The following is a 25,071-nucleotide window of genomic DNA, read 5'->3' on the forward strand; positions in this document are numbered from 1 at the left end:
CAGAGATCCGCCTGCCTCTGCCTCCCGAATGCTGGGATTAAAGGCGTGCACCACCACCGCCTGGCTGGTCTTATTTATTTTATGGTTTTTTTTAAGACTATGGAAATGATGTTATACAAACTTGATCCATTTTCCAGTTCAAAACAGGTCTCAAAGAAATGAGATAACTCATGACATCAAGAGTGCATTTGGCCCCAGAACTGTTTGTTACCAGTGCACAGTGCAGGGCCTGAAAGCCTTGAAGGTGGGGCTGGCTATCAGAAGCTGACAATGAGCAATTGTGAGCCGTCAGCAAAGCTGGCTCTCTTGTAACTAACTACATGAGAAGTTGTCAAAAAAAAAAAAAAAAAAAAAAACTAGACCACTTAATGGTCATTAGGCACTTGAAGTCAATTGAGAAGGTGAAAATGTTTGAGACGTGGGTGACTCATGAGCTGACTGAAAAAAAAAATAGTTGTTTTGAACTGTCATTTACATTTATATAAGGAATAAGAAACAATTCTTCATTGGACTGTGCTGTGCCATGTAAAGTGGATTGTACAGCACAACCTTCAGTGACCAGTTCAGTCGTGACACTGAGAAGCAGCTCCAAAGTGCTTCCTAAAACCAAGTACCAAAAAAAATGTCACCATCACATTGTGTGGCGGTGTGGTGGTTTGAATGAGAAATGTCCCTCACAGGCACACGTACTTGAACACCCGTTTCCCTGTCAGTGGTGCTCTTTGGGGAGGTTGTAGAACTTTCAGGAGGTCCGTCAGTGTGGGAAGCCTTGGAGGGTCGACAGCCTTGCCCCACTTCTAATTTTCTCTCTCTGTTTCCTGCGTGCGGAGGAATGATTCTTACCTCCCTGTCCCTGCTGCCTACTGCCACGCCTTCCCTGCCGTGATGGACTCTTATCTTTCCGAAACTGTAAACCAAAATGAATGCTTCCGTGTCTAAGTTGCTTTTTGTCATGGTATTTGATCATAGCAACAACAACAAAACAAAAAATGATAAAGGCGGTCTGCACCGCTTGAATTCTCTACTGCTTTCCGAATCCTTGCATTTCTGAACCATTACAACTGAGAAGTATGCTCAGCAGATGGGTGAGACGCACTGAAAACTGCGACGTCCGCAGTCTGCAGTGATCAGTAAAAAGGGCGCAATTCTCCATGACGGTTCTCGACCCGTGTGAATATACAATGCGTGAAAAATTGGATGAATTGTGCCGTGAGGTTTTATTTTACCTACCACCTTCACCCGACCTTCTAAGTGACCTTCAAATATATCAACAACTTTTTGCAGGGACAATACTTTCACAACCATTAGGGTTCAGTGGATAAAGGCACTTGCTGCGAAGCCTGGGGACCTGAGTTCCATCCTTGGAATGCACAGGGGGAAGGAGAGCTCAAATGCCTGCATGTTGTCCTCTGACTTCCTCACACATCGTAGCATGCTCACACATACATACCCCCACACACAAATAAATAATGTAATAAAATGGTATGTAACAAGACTGCATTATTTTAAAAATTGTATTCCAATATCAAACGGCAAATTTTAAAAATTCAAGAAGTGCAATTATTTTTTGCACCCACCTAACAGAAAGAATGAAGTATGTAGAGAAGCCCCAGTCTGCCATCAGCCCGGTGCTGGGACGTGTGGTTAGAGGTTGCTGAAGGAGGCTAATGCCACTGAGTAGAAGTTTGAGGAGGAACAGATACTAACATAATCTTAGAATCACACTCAATGCATTAGTTGCTTTCCTGCTGCTGCGTTGAAATACCATGACCAAATGCAACTTACGGAAGGAAGAGCTTGCTCGGCTTTCTGTTCCAGGAATTACTGAGTGGCAAAGAAATATGGCAGCAGGAAGTTGGATCACAAAGGCAGCTTCATTCCTATGGTGTTCAGCACAGCATCATCCTGTGGTGTCCCACACTAACAGGAGCACAGCATCATCCCTGTGGTGTCCACACTAACAGGAGCACAGCATCATCCTATGGTGTTCCACACTAACAGGAGCACAGCATCGTCCTGTGGTGTTCCACACTAACAGGAGCACAGCATCGTCCTGTGGTGTTCCACACTAACAGGAGCACAGCATCATCCCTGTGGTGTCCACACTAACAGGAGCACAGCATCATCCCTATGGTCTTTCAACAAGGAAGCAGAACCTGATTCTGATCATGTGTGGGGAAACCTCAGCTACAGGCTAGGGTCACCCACAGGATGTGGAAGCTGTACTTCTTTGTAAACTAGAGGATGAGAAAAATAGAGAGACTTGAGGATTCTTACAGACTGGAGGAGACTAAAATAACATGACTGCACTAGTCAGGGTACTCTAGAGTCGCAGAACTTTTAGAATGAATATCTCTCTGTGTCTCTCTGTCTCTCTGTGTGTGTCTCTCTGTCTCTGTTCTCTCTCTCTCTCTCTGAATTAATTGGATTGACTTACAGGCTGCAGTCCAGCTAACCCAGCAATGGCTAGCTGTGAATTGCGAATGGAAAGTCCTAGAATCCAGTAGTTGCTCAGTCCCACGAGACCGGGTATCTCAGCTGATCTTCTCTATATGCTGGAATCCTCAAGAAGCAGGCTCCAATGCCAGAGAAGAAATGGATGTGCTGACAAGGTGAGGGCAAGCAGGCAAGAACTAAGGAACCTTCCTTTATCCATTGTCCTTATACAGGCTTCCAGCTGAAGGTGTGGCCCAGATTAAAGATGTGTCTTCCTGCCTCAAGATCTGGATCACAAGTGTGTCCTCCACTTGTGGATTGTAATTCATTCCAGATAGAGTCAAATTGACAACCAAGAATAGTCATCACAATGACTAAATGCAGTATGAATCCTGGATGGGATTCTGGGCCAGAAAATAAGATATTTTGGAGATGGCTGGTAAAAGTGTGAGTGGAGTTTGTAGACTGAGTGGTTGCTATGGATTCATGCTCTCTACAGGTCCACTTTAATTACAGAGTTGGTCCCCAGGGTGGCATTATTATTGAGAGGTGGTCAACCTTTGAGAAATAGGGCCTAATAGAAGACCCTATATCATTGAGGGTAGGTGGTATTTCAAGCCCTGCCTGACGGGGAATTCATGAAAGAAAATGCCTAGGATAGCCTAGTTAGGTCAACTTCCTCTTATGGACAATTGCCACAGCCTGCTCAGCCTTGGGACTCATCTGACTGGCAATAGAGAAATGAAGAAATACCAGACATACAGGCAGAAAAGCTGGAATCAGGTGGGCCCTGAGCTCTGAAGATGTATCAACAATAACCCAGAACTCAGCACATTTATACACAGCAAGAATTAGGAGGAGGCTGGCTAACTGTTCTCAGTAGGAGGTCTCTGTAGGGGGCCAGTCTCAGGTTGTAGTCATCCTGCAAGAGGAAGCTGCAGTTTCTTCATACACTGGGTTTTGCTCAAGGCCAACTATTTGTAAACATCTGTACGTGGACCAGGGGCAAGCTTTGCCATTTCCATGGGTCTGAGACATTGATATAGCGAAGCTTGTGTCAATAATGCACTCAGGACTTCATCTGCTCCCTGAAGATCTAATGTGGAGAAAGGGAAGTCCGAATAATAATATTCTCATAGATACAAATGGCAAGCATGAGCACTTCCGCTTAGAGCCTCGAACAAGCGTAACATAGTCAGGGAGCAATAAAGAGACTGACTTGAGCAAAATAATCATGATGAGGTTCAACCTAGGAGGGGCTGGAAATGGCTGTTGTTACCGGGAGTGGGAAGCTGTAGATTTTTACCTCTACCTCAATTTCTTTTGAGGAACTGCTTGTTCTCTATTTCTTGTGGTCCCTGGAGTGAGTCCAACACAAAGACCTGGCCTATCACAGGAACGCATCTTTCTGGGAAATCCAGTAGGCCAGGGATGGTCACACATGCCAAACAGGAAAGCTCGGAGCACTTGCCAGGATTGCTGTGCAGATGCGGAAGCAGACATGAATCTTGCTCCTGGGACAGCCAGGCTGGAAGGATGTGAATACGAAGCTGCCAGAAGCTGTTTTACCCATCGCCAGAATTAATGTTAGCTTGTGAAATTCCAAATTTATATACAGTATCTCTCTCTCTCTCTCTCTCTCTCTCTCTCTCTCTCTCTCTCTCTCTCTCTCTCTCTCTCTCTCTCTCTCTATGCAACCCATTCTCCTGACTTGAGTTGAGCTCCTACATGAAGAATTCCCAGCCAAGGGTGTGCGCTCACACCTGTAACCCCAGCACTGATGGGGCAGAGGCGAGAGTGTCTCCATGAGTTCAAGGACAGCCAGGATAGACAGTCAGTTCCTACCTCCTTTATTCCTTATGTATCAGACACATTTGGAGGTGCTTAGGATAATCTGGCTTTGCAAATGTTTTCTGTATTCCCTCTGTCGGAGCATGAGTATCACTAAACTTTTACGGGGGGGGGGGGGGGGCTTGAAACAGGGTTTCTCCGTGTGGCTTTGGAACCTGTCCTGGATCTCGCTCTGTAGATACTCACAGAGATCTGCCTGCCTCTGCCTCCCGAGTGCTGGGATTATAGGCATGTGCCACCACCGCCCCTACGAGCATCACTGAAATTTTTGTTAAAAGGCAATGGAACAGCCAGGTGGTAGTATCAAACGCCTTTAATCCCAGCACTCCACACTCGGGAGGCAGAGACAGGTGGATCTCTGTGAGTTAAGGCCAGCCTGGTCTACAGAGTGAGTTCCAGGACAGCCAGGGCTACACAGAAAACAAAACAAACAAGCACAACCAAAAAACAAACAAACAAAAAATGCATGTAACAACCCAAACTTAAAACCAGGACTCTGGTTTTTCTAGACCGCATCTGCAGGTCTTCCCATCCCCCAATAAAGGCCTACACTGTCTCAAGTCACTCACTCTCTTGTCTGTCTTTCCTTCTCACTTACCTTTACTTTGGATATTGTCTTAATTTGGTTTTATGCATATGCTTCTGCCTAAACATTACTGTCCTATTCCCATATCCAACATTCTGAAAATTTTAAGTCAAGCTATTGGCTCTCACTAGATGATTTGGTTACCAGTGCCCACTTGGATTAAGTGACGAAATAGCTGTAACTTTCTCACTACACACTTATAATCTTGGAAACACAACTAGCTTTCCTTCCTAGAGACAGCTAGCTTGTCCTCTAGTGAAATGTGGTGGAAGAAATGTCAAACTAATCAGCAATATTCTCACTCCCATGGAGCTTCCTAGTCTCAGAGGCCATGCTGTAAACTAAATTGTCTCTCTCACGCACTTTATATGACAAAATGAACAGGAAAAAAATGTAGCAATCCTATAGTACTTCCAGATCCTTTTCCACTATACATTTTACAATGAAAATATATATTGATTTTTATAATGAGGAAAGGGGATAATAGCTATTACAATTTTTGTCTCTTTTTAATGTGGTTAAGTATATGTAACATAAAATTTACCCATTAACCATCTTTTAATATTCTGTGTGTGTGGTGTGTGTGCATGTGTGTGCATATGCATGAGTGTGTACATGTGCCACAGTGCTCATGTGGAAGCCAGAGGACAACCTGATATCATGAAGGCCTCACACACTATTTGCTGCTGCATACACAGGGGCTAGTCATCTCAGGAGCTTCTAGATTCTTCTGTCTCTGCTTCCCATCTTCCCAAAGGAACACCGAGATAACAAATATTCATACTACCATGCCTGGCTCATAAGTATATTCCAAGGATTTGAACCCAGGGCCTCATAATTTCAGTATGTTCCCCATTGAGTCATCTTCCTGCCCCCTCATTTAAGCTTTCTGTATACCATTCTGTGATCCTAAGTAAATTCATGTTGCTAACAAACGCCACCACCTCCATCTCTGGACCTTTTCAGTTTTCCTCAGCTGAAATTCTGTACCCCTAGATCACCAACCCTTTATCCCTTCCTCCCCTCAGGTCTTAGTAGTCACCGCTCTATCCTGTCTCTATGAATTTGACTACTCTAAGACCCCTGTGTAGATTCAATCGCATAATATTTATCCTTGTATGACTGGTTTATTTCACTTAGCAGAATGTCTCCAAGATTCATCTGTGTTGTAGTGCATATCACAGCTTTTAGGATTGTTTTGTGAAAGGACTGTCTGAAAGTTTCCCTCCAAAAAGGTGATTAGCAGTGGCCAGCATGCTCGTGGTTGTGTTAGGATGTATTTATTTGAAAGGAGTAGATGGCTGGCATGGAATCTGTCTGATGTAATGCATTTCCCACAGGGGGAAATAGACCTTGCTTGTTTTCATTGAACCCAGGCATCTCTAAATTGATACAGTAGTAAGTAATCATTTTTCCTTACAGGAAATTTCAATCTCGTAGTTGTACTCAAGTCAAGTAGAAATGTGCTGATAGTTTCCGGAAAGGTGGTTGTAAAACCTGCTTAACTAGAAAGCTGTCAGGTGTCCAATTCATTGTGCTCACCTGTCTCTGTGTTTGATGGGATGTGGTAACTGCATGAATCAAACAGATGACTCGAAATACAGAGCAGGGTTTGATTCGAGATCTGAAGCCCTTCGTGTTTGATTGATTTTGTTTGTGACAACTTACCCTTCTAATCTATGAATTGCGTCTGCACTTATCTGTGGGCCAGTTTCATTTCCCCTTTTATCATTAAGAGAATAGACTTTTTCCCAGGTAATCATTCATAGTTTTTCATTTACCTCTAGAGGCTTGGGGATAGTTACCTGCCAATACTAATGAGATGGTCTTTGAAGAGTTGGGTGTTCAGTTTCTTTTTGGTTGACTGGTCGCTTCGTCGTTATACTGCCCTACCGTGGCGGACTGAGGAAATTCATGTCTCTGGAGAGGGGTGTTCTTCCTGGTTGATCTCTCTTTCTTCCCACTCTGATGTTTATTCTTATTGCCATTCATACAATGAATTTTTTTAAAAAAAAACCTATCACAGGGGCTTGGAGAGTGCACATGGCCTTGGGTTAGCCCCCAGAACCAGATGAAAAGAACAAATAAAATAAACTATTCATCAAAGATGAAAAAAAAAAAAGGTTTAAGAACTAGTTTGCTAAAACATTCACTAAGTTTTTACCTGCTATTTAAAATGAAAAACAACAGAAGAGGTCAGCGTTCCAGAAGCACCTCCTGCAATTTCTGTCATCACTTTGAAAACATAATTATTTATCATTTATAAGATAATTGAACTTGATGGACTGCAGCATGCATTAGAGCATATTCCATCGGAACCATGATAAGAGACACCGTTTCCCATTTGCTGCTTTGAAAGGGTATTTTAAATTGGGCTCTCAGTGTTCACTAACATACATTTTGCTAACTTTTCTTTCATTTAAACATTTTCCAAAGTCCTAGATAAATTCAAGACATTGGAATAAAGCTTTCTTCTAAATACATTTTTTAAAATAATCTTATCTAGAAAAATTTAAAAACTCTTAGCTCAGATATTCCTGTGACTCATCATTACACTAAAAAAAATTTACCTTGCTAAGCATAATTCCTAAAGCTACAAAAAATTAAGCATTTTATAATGTCATCTGTTCCAGTTTAATTATTCTGTCTCCTGTAACTCTCATGTGACAGGATACAGTGTAAACCTAAAGCCCATGTAAAGCTTTGATACAACACAGAAAACATAACAATAGTAATAAGTAGCAATTACACAGAGCTTTACAACTGAGCATTTTATCAAAGTGAGTAGGGAGGACTTATCAATAATTTCAAAACTATCATCTTCCTGAATCTATTGCTATTCAAGTATGTATAGCATCTGCCAGATACGTACTAATAACTTTTGAAACCAGCTGTGGTTCGTACACATAATCCCAACACTGGGGAGGCAGAGACAGGAAAAGTATTGCAAGTCTGAGGCCCAACATGGTCATATAGAAGTTTCAGGCTAGTCAGGGCTATACAAACAAATAAATAAAAAAGTATTGCTAGAAAGAGAACACATAAACATTTTCTTAACAAAATAAGGCACAACTACATTCCTTAGTTCTGTAATCACCGTCTACTCATTCCGTACTTCCTCTGCCCTCAACAAGCGCCTCAGCAGGTCTTGATTCTTTTTATCTGGGTTATTCTTTTTATCTGGGTTATAAAAGGGTTATTCATATATTTATTTTTGAAGGGTCAGGGCTATTTATCATCCTGCTTGGATTGGCTTGTTGTAGTTTTACATTGACTTCAACCAGAGGACACAATAGTGCCAACAAATGCCCTAAAATATCTGCTGCAATCCAGACATGCCTGTCTTTACCTCCATTGCGATGAAATCTTCGAGTGTATCCCTTCCCCAGATATCTTGCTCAGCAATTCTACAATCATGCTTCTTCCAATAGCCCCCAACCATCCAGCCAAAGTGAGTAGAGCCCAGGAATCAGAACATAATCAAATCTGCCCGTTTATCCTTCTAAGCAAGAGCCACAGCTATATGCAATACAGGAAATTCTGCCCACTGAGAAGGTTTCCCTTCACCACTGTCTTCAGGGATGTCCCAGAAAGAAGCTGTAATGTTGTGGCTGCCTAGTTCTGACTAGTGCTTGCTTAGTGTGGAATCAGCATTAAAGCAGTCACCTGATCACAGATCACACCTCATGAGGCCATAGGTGCTTGGTTGCAGAAAGCACCACAATCAATATCCATCAGGGTCTCCCAGAGGAATAGACTGCTAGAATGAATGTATATGGATTTGTATATCCGTGTATAAATAAGTATATATTTATATACAGGTTATACTTATATAATATGAATATATATATGGATTTATTAGTCTTATATGACATGGGTTGGGTAGTCTAATAGTGGCTGTCTGCACACTGAAGAGCTCCAAACCCCATCTGGTGCTGAAGACCTAGAGGATTTCTGGGGAGCTGCTGATCTTCAGTCCACGTTGGACGACAGAGAAGCTGAGTTCTGATGTCAAGGGGGAGGGCAGCAGCAACAGGATACATATGATGCTTGCTCATCCACAAGCAGTAAAGGCATGCAAAGGCCAGAGATGCTATCAACACTGGAAAAGACTTTCCTCCTTCAGTTAATCAAACTGACCCCCAGGATCAACCACACAGGCACCAAGGGAGTGGTGTTTCCTGGTATGCGCAGTTTCAGGCATCTTTGAGAGTCTTGGAATGTACCCCTTTGTTTATTGAAAGGCTGCAGTTCAGAAATGATAGTACATCATGACTAAGCAGAGTCAGCTTCAGGAATGCAGCACCAGTATCATATGAACAAGTTAGTCATTATAATTCATCCTCTTAACAAATTAAAAGACCATGTATGATCCTCTGAATAGATGCAGAAAAGGTATTTGACAAAATTCAAGGACATAATTTTAAAAACTAAGAAACTTCCTCAAAGTAGTAAAGGTCATCTATGATTATCTGCAGCTAACATCATAATTAATTATAAAACATTAAACTCTGTGTGTGTGTGTGTGTGTGTGTGTGTGTGTGTGTGTGTGTGCACGTGCGCGTGCCTATAATCCTAGCACTCAGGACACAGAGACAGGAACATCACAAGTTGAAGGCTAACCTGAGCTACATAGTAAGACCCTGTCTCAAAACACAAAAAAAGAATGTGAAATACTGAATGTATCCATCTTAAAATCATAAACAAGGAAGGCATTGATGATAACATTTCTTTCAACAGTGTACTAGAGCAGTGGTTCTCAACCTGTGGGTCACGACCCCTGCAGGGTCACATCCCAGATGTCCTGCACACCAGATATTTACATTACAATTCATAACTAGCAAAGTTACAGTTATGAATTATTGTAATGAAACTACAGCAGCAAAGTAATTTTATGTTGGGGGTCACCACAGTCTGAGGAACTGTATTAAAGGGTTGTAGCATTAGGAAGGTGGAGAACCACTGTGCTAGAGGATTCAGAAAGAAAGAGGGAAACTTCTCTGTAGAGTGTGCTCATCTGTGCAGAAAATGGAGTTGAATCCGTAAGAAAGCCACTTGAATTAACAAATGGGTTTAACAGGGTTTTAGGATGTAAGATCAATATACAAAAATCAATATTACAGATTGTTTGATAAATCAAATCTATCTGACCATTTGTTAGTAAGATACTATAATGGTAGAAACATGTGATTATACCATTTGTCAAAACTCATAGAATGTACCACACAAAGAATGACCCCTAAGTAAACTGGACCTTTAATAATCATACATCAACATTGATTCACCAATGTAACAAGTATTCCACCACTTATTACTCAAAATCGGTCATAGGGAATACATTTCAGGTTGTAAGAGCCAGAGGATCAAGGATTTAATGAGCTTGTGTCTCTTAGTAATGTCAGAATCTCCACCCATAAAAATCTCACCAACATGACTGTCTAAATGTGAGCTGAACAAAGACAATCACAGACGTGCTAAAGTGGACAGGAGAAAGACCACCAGGTCTCAACCCTTCACAAAGAACCAGCAGCAACCAAGGAATGCTGAGAGGGGAAGATACAGGCTTCCCCAGGGAAGAGCACACCAACTGGTCATCCAACACCAAATGGTCAATCCTGAAAACATACATACAAGTACCATTGCACAGACTGAGCAGGTTGTATTAAGGGATGTAAATGTGTATGCATATATGCATATAACAACAATTAATGGAGGCCATGAATTTGGAAAAGAGCAAGGAAGGATATGTGGGAGGACTTGGAGGGAAGAAAAGGGAAGGGGGATGCTGTGGATATCACTCTATATAAATAAAACACTGATGGCCAGTGACCAGACAGGAAGTATAGGCTGGACAAGGAGAGAGGAGAATTGGGGAAACAGGAAAAAGGGGGGAGAGACACTGCAGCCACCGCCAGGACAAGCAACATGTAAAGACGCCGGTAAGCCACCAGCCACGTGGCAAGGTATAGATTTATAAAAATGGGTTAATTTAAGATAAAAGAACAATTAGCAAGAAGCCTGCCACCGCCATACAGTTTATAAATAATATAAGCGTCTTGAGTGATTATTTTATACGTGGATTGTGGGACTGCGGGGTTTGGTGGAACCTGGAGAGAAGCCCTCCAGCAACAGGGGGAAATGATACAATTATATTATAATCTCAAACATTTTAAAAAGCAATTTTTAAAATGTATCCATTTGTCTTTCTGCTTACTGTCCACCAGGGGGTGAAGAGCCTCTCCTGGCACACTCTTCTGCCAGTATGTTCTGCCCAAAGGGCATGGGGCCAAGTGACCATGGCCTGACCCTGAACTGGAGACAACCTGATACACCTCCTGACAGGGTGAATTATGACTTACACAGCATTTCCCGGCACATAAGGCTGCCAAAACAATGTGACCTGAATCTGTTCCTGTTATGGTTTAACTTCCTGTTTCCAGGAAATACATCTGGGGTAGAATAGATTCAAGGGCACCTCGAGAAATAATCAGGCAAATTTAGAGGGCAGGATACTGCAAGACATCTCATTTGATCTCTTCACAACGACAATGCTAAGAAAAAAACAAGTGTAAAGACTACTCTAGACTAAAGGAAAATATAAATGGTAATTCAATAACCAATATTCATATAAATACTTCTATTTTAAGTATTTCAAATAAACTGTGTGTGCTTCCTACAAAAAAATTAAAAATACAGAAGAAAATTAATGATGATATATAATTACAACTAATTAGTGATTTGTCGATGTGTTCTTTCAAGGTCTTGTGCGTTGGCTTCTCAATCCCTGGCCAATGTTAGGGGAAGAGCCTATCTGTAGTTGGCATTTTCTTTGGGCTACCAACCAGCTCCCAAATCAAGACATAGAGACTTATTGATTATGAATTATTGGCCTTAGCTTAGGCTTGTCCCACTAGCTATTTTAACTTAATTTAACTTGTTTCTATTCATCTACATTTTGCCTCAGGGCTTTTTACCTTTCTTTCATTCTGTATGTCCTACTCTCCTGCTTCCTCCATGTCTAGGTGGCTGCCCCTGGAGTCTCCATGGTGTCTCCCTGGCATCTCTATTTCTTTCTTCTTTTCAAACCTAAATTCCTCCTCCTAGTTACTCTCCCTCCCCAAAAGCCCCACCTACATCTCCTCCCTCACCATTGGCTGTTCAGCTTTTTATTAGACCAATCAGATACCTTAGGCAGGCAAGATGAAACAGCAAAACATCTTTATATAATTTAACAAATGCAACACGTCTTCACATAGTTAAACAAATATTCCCCAACACCTATCAATAAGCAAACACGGAGTAGTCCCATAAGCATGAATAGCCTCCACTAAGACCTGTTTTCTTCTTCATGTGGTAGACTGAATAGTCGTCTGCTATGGCATTTCCTTCATTACCTTTCTCCTAAGTATAAAAGTGTTTGTGTTCATTATTTTATAAAATTATAAAGAGGAAAATAAGACTTCAACAATAAGTCTACCATTTAAGAGATTTTATTTTATGTAAGTATGTGCCATCTAAACACTTTAATAACACTAGAACCTCAAATAATTTGGGTATCTGGATTTTGCTTTTGCTGTTGTTATTTGATGGGGGGGTATTTGTGTTCACGAGTACACTGTTTGTGTGCATTCGTGAAGTTGGAGGTCTACATAAAATGCCTTTCCTCAATTGCCTGACACCTTAGTTTTTGAGACAGCGTCTCCCTGAAGCCAGAGCTGACCTAGAGCTTGCCAGCATATCCCAGGAATCCTGCTGTCTGCCTCTGCAGCCCTGGGATTACAGTGTCCTGCTTTTTATCTGGATGCTCAGGTCCTCATGCCTGCAGCAAGCACTTAAACCAACTAAGCCATCTTCCCAACTCCCAGGCACCTACCCACCCATACACACTTTTTTTTTAACAAGACTTCATTGTGAGGCACAAGTTAGCCTCTGTTTTGCAATCCTCCTGCCTTCTCCTCCCGAGTACAGGGGTTACAAATGTGCCACCACAACAGGCTTGCTTTTTTCACTTAACTTATTCTCATTTATCGTTTTCCCGAAGTAATGTCTGGATCACGCTTTGCATCGCTGCACTGTGTTTCTTTGTATGAGCATTTAACAAGTCATTTTGCCAGCCCTTGGTCATTAGACATTTCCGTTATTTCAATTTTTTTTTTTAACAAGGCAAGACCACTTCCTGGAGTAGGCGATGTGTAATAAGCCTGTAGAAACTGTCGTTTAATAAACATTTGGAGTCCCACAGGAATTGCGGGAGACCTGAGGGGAGAGATGGATGACAGAGAAAGGATACCTTCCGCCTGCTTCCAGGAGATCGGCTTTCCCTGCCTGGGAAGGGATTCTCTGGAAACCACCTCTCATCGTGGTTGCAACTGTCTGCTGAGCTGTACTGCATCCCTGTGGCCATGAGTGGTACTGCAGCCCGGAGCCCTGGGGAGAAGCCGCTTAGATGCCTTTCCTGGCCGATTTTAAAATCCAATTTAAAACTCTGACAGTTTTCCTCAACTCACAAATTGGAAATGTACAGGCTCAAAATGATAGGCTGTGTGATATTTTCCCTGGAAGAAACACTACTTTAGTGTTTGAGCATTTAACTAAAAACAAACAAAAACCTCCCCAGCTGCGGCTTCTGCCCGCCTCGCTCAGGCCCTTTACTTCATAGTGAAGCGAGTCCTCAGACAAGCGGGGTTTCTTCTCCCCGACCGGAGTTTCCACATGCTAAACAAGACCTCTTAAGACTCAGAGTTCTTTGGATTCCTGTGGATTTGGTGGCCTTCCGCGTGCTTCCCCAACTCTAAACAGTAATGTCCCACCAGCCCATTTTCCCTACAGGACTGGAGGGTTTCCTCACTTTATCCATCACTTTCCGTACCCTGGAGCCCCGAACACCCAGTAGGAATCTAGTGTACAAATACCTGAACACTAGTGTAGAGTGCAATATACTCTCTCCGTGCAATTATAATTATATTCAGTTCGGTCAGTGTTCCCGAAGCAGCTGTTAAACAGCCGCAGACACTGACACCGGAGGGGGGGGGTCTGCTAGTAACAGTGCACAGTGTATTATTGTTCCTTTCCAACGCCGGGGCAAAGTTTGGTGCATTGGGGTTCGATGTCTGGCCTTCACCTGATGGTTTTGTGTCTTCTTGCTCGCTCGCTTGCCTTTTCAGTACTGGATATGGACCCAAATGCTAGGTAAGCGCCGTACCGCGGATGTTGCATTGCCCGCCCATAGCACTTCCCTGGAGGTGGTGAGCTCAGACATCCCCATCCTCAAGAGAATGTGTTGGCTACCCACGTGACTCTGACACGCCACCAGCACTGCAGACCTTAGCCTCAGAGTATCTGCAGCACGGAAGCAAACTCCTGAGACTCAAGTATGAAAGAAAGAGTTCTAAGAGGGAGAATCTCTGGGAAGCTGGTGGAGCGCCGCTTGAAGACGGGACTGACTGGTTTTGGAGACCTGCTGGTTTGCTGCCTTCTAACCCTTCTTTCCTCTACAAGCGACTGATTTTTCCCATGAGGAACTGCTGGTTCTCTGCCTAAGTCCTTCACTTGAGGTACCTGAGCCTCATGCTTGCTGCCCTACTCTGGCTCGGTACAACCACGCCCACCCCTGCCCATATCCACACACAGTGCCTCCAAGGTTTGACTTGGCTCTTACAGAGCTAGAATTGCCCTTGGGTTCAGTCAGAGCTGAGCCTTTAGACTAAACATCTACCCTCGGACTTTTCCATTCTTGAGCCAACCATTCCCCAACCCCCACCCCCACCCCGTTACCACTTTTTTCTAAGTGGGTTTGATAGGGGCTTTGTCATTCGCAACACAAAATTTATATGCCTTCCAGCTGCGTCTACACGCAGAAAGGGGTGGAAATCCTGATATTCTCTTTGTGTTTGTCCCCTGATCAAATTTCCTCCATCATTCTAGGCAGAGCTCAAGATAATCCAACAAAGTCCTGCTTATTTGGAATTCTTCAGTCCTGTCCGATGTATCTATTTTTAACATGGGTTCTTATAAGCTGCCCACATACATACAATGGAGATAAGCTATTCCACAGAGTTATGGACGGTAAAATGAACTAACTCACATGAAATCACTTCATGCTGGAGAAGTGTTGGGTTTTCCCGAGCGTGTCCTCATCATTCTCATAATCTTCCATTTTCTGTCACCAAGCTCCTGGAAAGTTATCCACCCTTAGTGTCAATGGTTCTACAAAGCAAGAAAGCAATGGAAGCAGGGTTTTTTTGGCTTTTTAAAGCCTATACTCTTCCCCCCAAATGTTACAAAGATGAGTTTGAACACTGTCCCCTAGGTTTCTTTGAAAACAGGAATGCTGTGTGTGACTGTACGGTAATCTCCACCGGGGAGCCGCTGCATCGTCTTTGCTGTTCACTTGCATAGAAGCTTTATTCCAAGGCTTATTAATATCTTATACTTCTCATTTAATTTTAAAACAAAAGACCCACAGGCTGCTTCGGAGAGTGTGGTTTTAGACAATGAGCAGCTTTATCTGGGTTGCCATTCGCTCCAGCCTCTCTGTGGCATTTAACCACCCTGACAGCCCACGGCTGGACATTCCTTCCTCCCTCGTCTCAGTGGCAGCGCGTTCCCCTACTTCTTCCTGGTCTTGTCAGCCACTTTGGGCCCCTTCTTCTCCTCCTCTTCCAGCTCTGGGGGTCCTTCCCCCAAGGCTCTGGTTGCAGTCTCTAGCAACCCCTGGAGAATTCATCCGTTGTCATGTATCTTGAATAACTCCATGGTTCCATCTTTCTGATATTCACTTCAGTGTGTATGTCTTGACACACACTCATCTTCAGTACCTTCTAAAGCCTCACAATCTCTGCACTGGCAGCTGGCTGCCTTTACAAGGCCTCATTCATGTCATTCCATGTCCTGTGGTGTCACAGCCGTTGTCCCATGTCCTGCCTTCATTGTTGCTTCCCTCTCTTTCTCCTTTCCTAGGTCTCCAAACATGTCAATGTCCTTCAGTCTCATTTGTCCCCTGGCGTCCCAAGCCCCCCAGGAGCATGGGCCTCATCCTCTCCCTGCCCACCCTCATAACTAGTGTCTTTAGCACTGAACACTACCTATCCTGTCTCATCTGTAGCTAAACCGATAAAAGGCCTCCCGGCAAGCTCTGTAGGAACAAGAGCTATATACAGTTCATCTCGATTTTCCTGGCACACGGCACGGTATGCAGCACATATTACAGCATTTGGTTGACCATCATTCCCTATTCAAAGGAGTGACTGTGTGTGTGTGTGTGTGTGTGTGTGTGTGTGTGTGTGTGTCTGTGTCTGTGTCTGTGTCTGTGTCGTACACGCACATGCACAAAGATCATATGAAGACTTTAGCTTGACTAGGTCTTCATAATACAAATTATTCACACCATCTTATTTCTGAATACTTCACAAAGTAAACCAGTTATTAAATTCAATCTGGATTTTCCTTGTAGAAGCTCACATCATACTGCTAATTGAGACCAAACTACCTGACACTCATTAATTCTCTGTTATCCATGTAATTTGTCTCCCTAACCAAATTATAATATTGTTGAAGCCTGAAACTCTTATAACAACTGCCTAAAAACAGTTGATTTACTCCTTACCAAAATGCTCCTTCACCACAAATGCTGCCTATAATCCACCAAAGCAAAAACATCTGATATGATTCCTATCTGTGTGCACATTTACAGATCTCATAGTATCTAATGGAAGTGGTCGATTACTCATTAACTATTCATTGTCTTAACTACATAAAGCCGAGTAGCATTCCACTTTAAATCCTTGATCTGTAAGCCCCAAACAAAACTGTACTTTGGGGCCTGACCTCAGTAAGATCTTCTTTTGTGTGCTGGAGATTAAACCCAGTACCTCACGCATACTACAGCATGCATTCTACCACTGAGTTGCCTGCCTCTCGGGACCTCTAGTTAGTATTTCATTAGGAAGCATAAGAACTTGACCTGTCACTGAGGGTCTTTTGACATGGGCATATTTAGATTACAACCCCCCAAAAAAAATGAGGAATAAAAGCAACAACAGCAGCATTCCATCAAAAATGTCGCACTTAGAATGAAAGAGTACCTCACAGCTGCTGTGATGAATAGAAAAGAGGAAAGACAGAAAGAGAGGGAGAGAGGGAGGGAGGGAGGAAGGACTTTTCCCCCAGTTCAAGTTTGTGTCTTTTCTGATCTTTCTTCTTTCCTTTTTTCTCCCAATTCATGACAGGAATGACCAAATGATCACCTGATGGCCCCCCAAACAATTAACGAGCCTTTAAAAAAAATTCACAACTCAAACCAAAAGAGTTATTCCACGAACCCAGTAGAATCTAACGCATTGTGTCGATGCAGGAAGGGGCCTTCGAAGTAGACTTCAAGGCTGTGAAATTCTGCATGTATTTGAATAATTAAAATGTGTGTGTCCCCTCCCCCAGCCACCCTTTCATGGGGAGCACACTGCAGACATTAACGCCGTGATGCAGAAGTACACTCGCACTCTTTCCCAAACAACTGCCCTAGCTGTGGACTTGCCAACTCCCAACAAGAGCGCTAGTGTGCGGTACCCTGCAGTTGTGCTCAGTTCTGGGAAGAGATAGCCGCACTTTTGTCTCCGGCAGCCGCAGCTCACAGATGGGCCACTTGGCTGAGGCAGAACTGGGCTGTGCTCGGGCAGACGGATTGCAAAGCTGACTGACTTGTTCAGAAACCTGACCATCTCCAGCCTTGCACAGAGACTTTTCCCAGACACAGTTCCCTCCCCCTGCCCCCCATCATCAGCCCTCTCCTGGGGAAAGTCCCTCTTTACAGCACGTGTACTCCCACTCTGCCTCTACGATGACGGTATTTTTGCATGCCCATCGTATGTAAGAAAGAGCCTGTCAGCATGTCCAGGGATCCTTAACCCCAGCAATCTCAGTATTTTGGACTGGGTAATTCTTTGTTACAAGGGGCTGTCCTGTCAGGATGGTTGAAAATGTCTCTAGACAAATGTCCTATGGGGATAGAAATAGTCCCTTGTTGACACTCAATGATACAGAGTAGTTTTGAGTGAATTATTTTAATAAAGTCTTAACTATTGGCACGGTCATGATCCACTAAAAAGTACAACAGGAAAATTCACTAGAACTAAACATCCCTAAGTGAGAGTCATTTCTCTGCAAGAACTATGAAGTACAGCATCCGCAGACTATTTTAATTTTGAATGATACTAAACTTGCATTGGAATTTGTCCTTCTTGCTCAAGTAACATTGATACACTAAGTCTTTGAACAAGACAGTTGTGTAAGGAAGACAAGTGCTCCCAGGGGCTGTTGCCTCTCCTACTTGCCTTGCTAGAGTTACAGATTCTATGCTAAGTACTTAAAAACATTTCAAGATGAAGCCAGGCAATGGTGGCACATACATGTGAACATACACACACACACACACACACACACACACACACACACACACACACTACAATAAAAAGTAAATAAAGAAGTTGTTGGGAAGCCCCAATAGGATTTCTTTGGTGGCTCCCCAGTTTTGTGGCATAGTGGCTGGGGTATGAACGCCTCTCTTATTCAGGGTTCACTCTTGTCCACAGCAAGCTTGAAATGCTCTCCTATCACTGCCCTTTAAAGGACCTATTCCTTAAAATGCTTCCTGGAAATGTGTTGAGACCCTGAAAGTTTGGTGTAGTTTCACATACCTGTAGTCACGGTGTTCAGGAAGGATTCCCAGGCAGAAGGCTGCTTAAACCAAGGAGTTCAAGACCCCATCCATATGAAGAAGAACATAACTTCTGAGACCAAGTTTGATCCATTAGGAGATGATCTGGGTTGAGTTATTTTTGAAACTGGCCGCTGGACAAGCTCTAGAATAGATTCCAGTGAGCCTGGGAAGAGTAGAATCATGGGGTGGACACAAGGGAATAATGATGGCAAGACCAAGTAGCTGGGGAACAAAACTAGCAGAGTTGAAGACATGTGACCCCACCACACACACACACACACACACACACACACACACACACACACAACAAGCGTCATAGTCCACAAAAAAAATGACAAAGAAGAATCCTCCACTTGTCATAAAGCTACACATGTATAAAGGACAATGATACGCAGCTGCATAAAAAACACAACATATGACTAAAACAAAATGCATGCTCAGCTCTGAGGCCAGGCTGAGATCAAGGTGTGGACTGGGGGATCTTGAGACAAGGAGGAAGCACTGCTCTTAGTTCTGGTTCGCTGCAAGCTTCGTTTTCTTAGGTTATGAGCTTCACCAGGATCACATCATGTGACACTCTTCTATGTGTGAGTATGTCCAATCCTCAGTTGATCACATAGCTCAGGCCCTCATGACACTAATTGATAACCATAAGACTCCAAAAAGTGATAAAAGTAGGATGTAGTGAATCTGGGAGAGATAATAACCTATGAAAAAAAAAAAAAAAAAAAAAAAAAAAACAAGTGACATAAATCTTAGAATGAACAATAATTGAGACAGCTTAATACTACACCAATTGACAACTACAACAAGGAAGAAGAAAACTCCTGAATCGGACCTACTCATGTATCATGCAGTTCTACACAAAATAAATAAGAAATGTTTAAAAATATGAACATTGCTGTAAGACATTAAGCACTGTTAAATGTATGGAGCCCCGGGCTCAATCCTTAGCAAACACACACACACACACACACACACACACACACACACACACCAAACAATGAGCCTCGCCTTGGCTAGCCTGCCTGAGGCCTCTCTTCCCTCTCCTGTCTCCTCTGACCCAGCAGCGCTGACATCAGTGCTCCACCTCCAGGTTTGGACACTGGAGAGCCTGCTACAGGCCAGCAGCTGGTGAGCCATGCCCCAGCCACCCCCAGATCCCCAGGGAGGGAGAAGAGCTCATGAAAGCAGCTGTGGGTGTCTTTTAAAGCCTATAAAGCATATTCTTGGCTTTCCAACACTGAGGAAGTTAAAAGACAAATGTCTTTCAAGACAAACAGAGATTGGAGATAAAAAAGGAACACCTTTTAAATGAAAAGCTCTGAAGAACTTAAGCCACGTGTCAGTGACCCAGGAGTAATTAAGACATAATTAAGGTATGCTGGAGTGTAGGAACAGAGTTAATTCAGACCCAGTAGACTGGAACCCAATCACACATTTGGAGCTTGAATCAGAAAATTCTGAGAGCCCTATCCAAAGTTAGCAGAACATCTTCATGGAATGTTTGTCTTCCAATAATAGCTATCTTTATCTGCTCTTTCCTCTCTAGTCCATTCCTGCTGGCAAGAGTCCCCAACCTCCTGACTAACGGGGTAGGCAACCAACCACGCCCCATCATGGTATTCTGTCCCCCTTGCCAGCAGCCACCCCATTTCAGTGTTAGGCTCAGGATGCACTCATTAAAGTCAAACCAAATTGCAGAAAGGCTTTTTCCAAAATTATCTACCGATGAAAAGAGGCCCATTCTTGTCTCTTAGGTCACAGTGCAGAGAGGATGTGAATTTGATTTTTGTTTTTGTTTGTTTTTCAAGACAGGATTTCTCTGTGTAGCTTTGTGCCTATTCCTAGAATTCGCTCTGTAGCCCAGGCGGGCCTCAAACTCACAGGGATCTGCCTGCCTCTGCCTCCCAAGAGCTGGGATTAAAGGTGTGCACCACCACCACCCAGCAGGAAGTGAATTTGAAACTGTCAGAAATGATGCTCCCCACCAGCAAGGAGAGTGATGGAAGGGTGAAGAGAACATCTGGACAGCTGTGAGCCAGGTTAATCCCTTGACACTCAGAACCATTCTTAGTTCTGGCCTTTCTGCCTGCCCTGTGAATGGCTTTCATTTCTGCTTAGTAAATCTAATATTGGGAATAAGGTGGCTTGGGCTGTCACTTAGAACCAATGGGATTCTGAGAAACACACCTGGGATCTGTTCCAAGATAAGATCTTTTCCTCATGGTAGTCACACACGTGCTGACAACAGATGAAGTTTCATATTTGCCAGGTATCGCTAACTCAATCTAAAGATAGTCACTAGCTGGAGGCTTTGCGAATCCATGATCAAGGATGCCATAATGAGGAGGAGACTCTACAGGACTCCCAGGCTATGGTTATCTGTCTCAGTTGAGGTCTGCCTTAGCATCACACTAAGTAACGTAATAACAGCGTGTAGTATCATGAAAGGCAGAGTGAGAAGAACAAGTTCCTATGTGAAAACCTCAGAAACCATCTCAGCATTTGACTCTTAATTACAGACTGAAAAAAATGTCAAAAGTTGAGTCAAGCCGGTCAAAAGTGTTTACCTTGCCTTTTCTATCCAGGGCTGGGCTGACAGTGCTCAGAGCCCATGGCAATTAGCCCTGCCCAAGTATGCAGCGAGTCACCACACGTTCCAAACTCCTCCTGAATGGAATGTAACCACCTTCACCTGACAGATACCCTGCACAGTCTGGCCTGGCCTCACCTCAGGTCTGCATGTTCCGCCTCTCCCTCTGCCTCCTGGTTCTCTCCAGCCCTGGGGAGCCAGTCTCTGCCTCCTGGTTCTCTCCAGCCCTGGGGAGCCAGTCTCTGCCTCCTGGTTCTCTCCAGCCCTGGGGAGCCAGTCTCTGCCTCCACTCAGGTTCTACAGTTTCACTTCTCGTTCCTCACTAGCATCATGCCCTCTGCCTGAAAGTCCACCCTTCAAGGATTTACTGTGGTCCCCACCAGGAGTGACTCATTTAATCTTGTATTCATGCATCCATCTGTTCACTTGAGGTCTCCTTGGTGGTGTCTGTCTGTCTGGTCTTGCCACCATCTGTGTGACGGCATAACTCTCTTCCTCAGGGTGGGCTCCCTAATGGTAAAGGCCATCTCTTCTTAACATCCACACCACGTCCGCTAAGAGAGACTACAGCCTGGGGGGCATGGGAAATAAGAAACATTGGCCTCACTCTATTAAACCATTTCATTCAGCTCGTTCCAAAAAAACAACTTGTTTTTACCATTGTTCCCCAGGTATGGTGTTGGCCTCATTTTAATTTCTGTCCTTTCATTGATTCAATCTATTTATTCATGCATCCATTCACTCCTTCTCACAGAGACAGTGAGAACATAAAAACGTCAGGACATTCTCTCTGCCATCCTATATGACAGGGAGAGAGATGAGTAAAGCCACCACTAGAGGTATCGCTAGGGACCAGGGGTTTAGCTCAGTGGTAGGGCAGGTGCTTAGCATGCCAGTGACTTGAATCCATCTCCTAGCACTACATATAAACAAAAGACTGTGTGGTCCAGTTAGATTCTAAGAGCAATATGCCCACGATTAATGTGGGGGAGAGGGGAGTCAAGTCCACCTGGGAGATGGGACTGTGTTCAGGAACACTTCACATGATGCATCTGGAGCCGCAGTGATCACACAGAAGGTCGTCACTGGGAGTGTCACTCACTGTCACACTCGACAGTCAAGGGTGGTGGGCAGTCCAGGTGTGAGCCACTCAGGCCCCCACAACGGGGGATACTCAGCAACCTATCTCGGGGTCTCTCCTTGGAGTAAGATCAGCAATCAAAAACTCCTCATACTCATTTTGTCAATCACAGTCCCTCCAACAGTCTGAAATAGTCTCCATTGAAATAAGCTACGGTTCTAATTCTGCCCTAAATAAGTCATACACTCTGCTTCTGAGCTGTGTGCTTCCTTCAAAGTACCTGTATCCAGAGTCATCTCAACTGCCTCTATTAATCCAGTTCTCAAAACTCAAGGAGTGACCAACCAGCATACCCTAGTGATTAAGGTGAGAATTCCTTCCCAAGCTAGGCTATAAACTCCCAGGAGGCGGGGTCTAGTGTGGTCTTGTATATTCCCATATCCATCTGTGCTTGGTCTCTGATGAGGAAGGATCAAAGGCTACTGGGAAAATAAACTCCTCTTTCTCTTTCCCTAAGGCAGTTCCTACATCCCATCTTCTCTAACTCCTTGTCCACTGCCCACTATTTTCCCTACTGTAAGTTGCCCTCTGGCCCCAGGAGGCCGCGCACTACCTAGGGAATTCAATTTTTCCCTACGAATGATATTTAAATGTGGAATGAAATTTAGGTAGCTGTTGGACCCTCAGTATTTATTTACTCATTGTGATTTAATATACCAAGGCACAAATAGCTTATTTGACATGGTTATTTGTTCTGGGAATCATCCCCAGAGGTGGACAGGTCCCAGCAGAGGATGTAAGGAGTCTGGGGGGGTGGGGGGGGAGAAATGAGCCAGGCATGATGGTCGGGAGAACCTTGCAGCCTGACTGACTAGCAGCCAGAGCGCTGCTTTATTTATACAGAATTTAGTAAGCAGGGATAGATTCACGTTGTTCCAAAACATGGATCATACCATTTTTGTTTTTGGACGTGTGTTTCATTTCCTCTTGCTCATCTTTTAATCTTCACTGATAAACTATGACAGAAGAGAGTTATCGTTTTCAATCATTTTCCCTCAAGTTTTGACATCATTGATGAACAGAGTTATCATTTTTACTCATTAACCCATAATTCAATTTTTAAGAATCTAGAGGCGTATGACAGCCTATTCTCAGGCTGGTAGCTTTAGTTGTTTCAAGGATGCTAGACCAAAACAAAATCTTCAAGCCAACCCTGGCATATTGCCATGTCCCAAGCAGTGTATTATTAACTCTTAAAGGTCAGAATGCCCAAGAAAAGTCCTTAGGCCAATGTTGCTGCAGTTATTATTCAAATTCTGACATAATACAATGTTTATATTTTATATTTTTATAGAATTTGTTTATATGTCTAATCCTGGCATTCTGTTGTTTTTTGATCATAAGACATCACAGTAACTTTGCATATGTTAACTTTCCTAAGAAAGGGAGGTCCTGACATCTTATTCTTTTATCATCTTTGCATTCCATACTTTGTTCATCAGTATAAGTCTCTGTCTAGGGCAGACATAACTTCAGCTAATCTGACTTTGTTGCTGTATAAGCCACGTAACCGCCTGAGTGTACAGTGGGAAGAGGTTGCAATCTGAACTGTGGCCAACTCCTCTAGCCCACTGAATCTTGTTGACCTTCTTAAGTTTACTTTGTTTTGACTATCTTGTTCCTGAGTAAGTACAGGGATAGATGTTTCAAAAATGTCTCATAGCCTCAAAAAGAGACCTCTGGCTTCTATATGTGTGTCACAACCTCCAAGGTAAGGAAGACCTTCAAGTAGATAAGGATATCCCCCTAAAAGCAGGAGGGGCAGTGTGTACAGGACTTCCCTGGGGAAGCTTAGAAGCAGTGCTCTTGGGAGAAGGCATAAATGATTCATAAGAAATTTTCCATCAATCCAGTGTCCCCAAATTGTACAAATATTAAAAGTGCCCCAAGTATGCAACAGGTGGAGATGAAAACCAAAGGTGGCGTGGTGGCCATCATGTGACTCAGCTTTGCTGGATCTTTGTCAAGCAGCTGTGCTGGCTTTATGACTTCTGCCATTCCCATCAGATATGCCTGTGCCGGGTTTGTTCTCCTGTTGCTGTTATTTCATGTGCTATTATTGGAGTAGAGTTTTTCAGTATAAACCATATTTTAAAATAGATATTGGAAACTCACTAGTTGATCAATGTTTATCACAAATAGATCTATGGCATAACCTTTGAATCACACAACTATTTATTTAAAAACCTAGTTCAAGATGATTAAAGGAACTATGTGGCCAGGTAGTGGTGGCGCACGCCTCTAATCCCAGCACTCAAGGAGGCAGAGGCAGGCAGATCTCTGTGAGTTCAAGTGCTGCCTGGTCTACAGATCGCGTTCTAAGACAGCCAGGTCTGAGGGTGGGGAACTAGTATGTCTAACAATGTTTTATAACTTCTCAGTACTACGAAAAAAATATTTTAACATTATCCATTATTGCTGTCCCAAACGAGTGGTTTTTTTTCCCTCCAAGTCACGTAGGAGACAAAGAAGTCCAGCAGTCTTTCAGTTCCTTGCCAATTCAAGACCATTTATAGCAAGCAGAGATGATTTTATCTTTCCCAGTTCATCATAGATGCTGATCAACAGTGAGGACCAGAAATTGAAAATGAAACAATCTAGTCAAACAAGGCCATACGTTCTTCCAAAGTCAGTTAAAAGTTTAAAAGTCAGTACTGGCGAGACTGCTCATTGGTTAGGAGTACTTGCTGTTCTTACAGAGGACCCAGGTTGCGTTCCCAACACTCATCTGGTGACTCACAACTGTC

At 43.4% G+C, this 25,071-nt stretch overlaps 1 protein-coding gene across 1 annotated transcript in view; it reads right to left on the reverse strand.

The window, feature by feature from the left end:
* Fam160a1 (family with sequence similarity 160 member A1) overlaps positions 1 to 18,791 on the reverse strand; it is a 271,043-nt gene extending 252,252 nt beyond the window's left edge. Inside the window, exon 1 of the mRNA XM_037206702.1 lies at positions 18,565 to 18,791. The gene's annotated coding sequence lies outside the window, so the exon portion shown is untranslated. The remainder of the gene's footprint in view (positions 1 to 18,564) is intronic.
* Positions 18,792 to 25,071: the final 6,280 nt, after the last annotated feature.

The sequence above is a fragment of the Peromyscus leucopus genome, chromosome 6 (genome assembly GCF_004664715.2).
Source record: "Peromyscus leucopus breed LL Stock chromosome 6, UCI_PerLeu_2.1, whole genome shotgun sequence".
NCBI lineage: Eukaryota > Metazoa > Chordata > Mammalia > Rodentia > Cricetidae > Peromyscus > Peromyscus leucopus.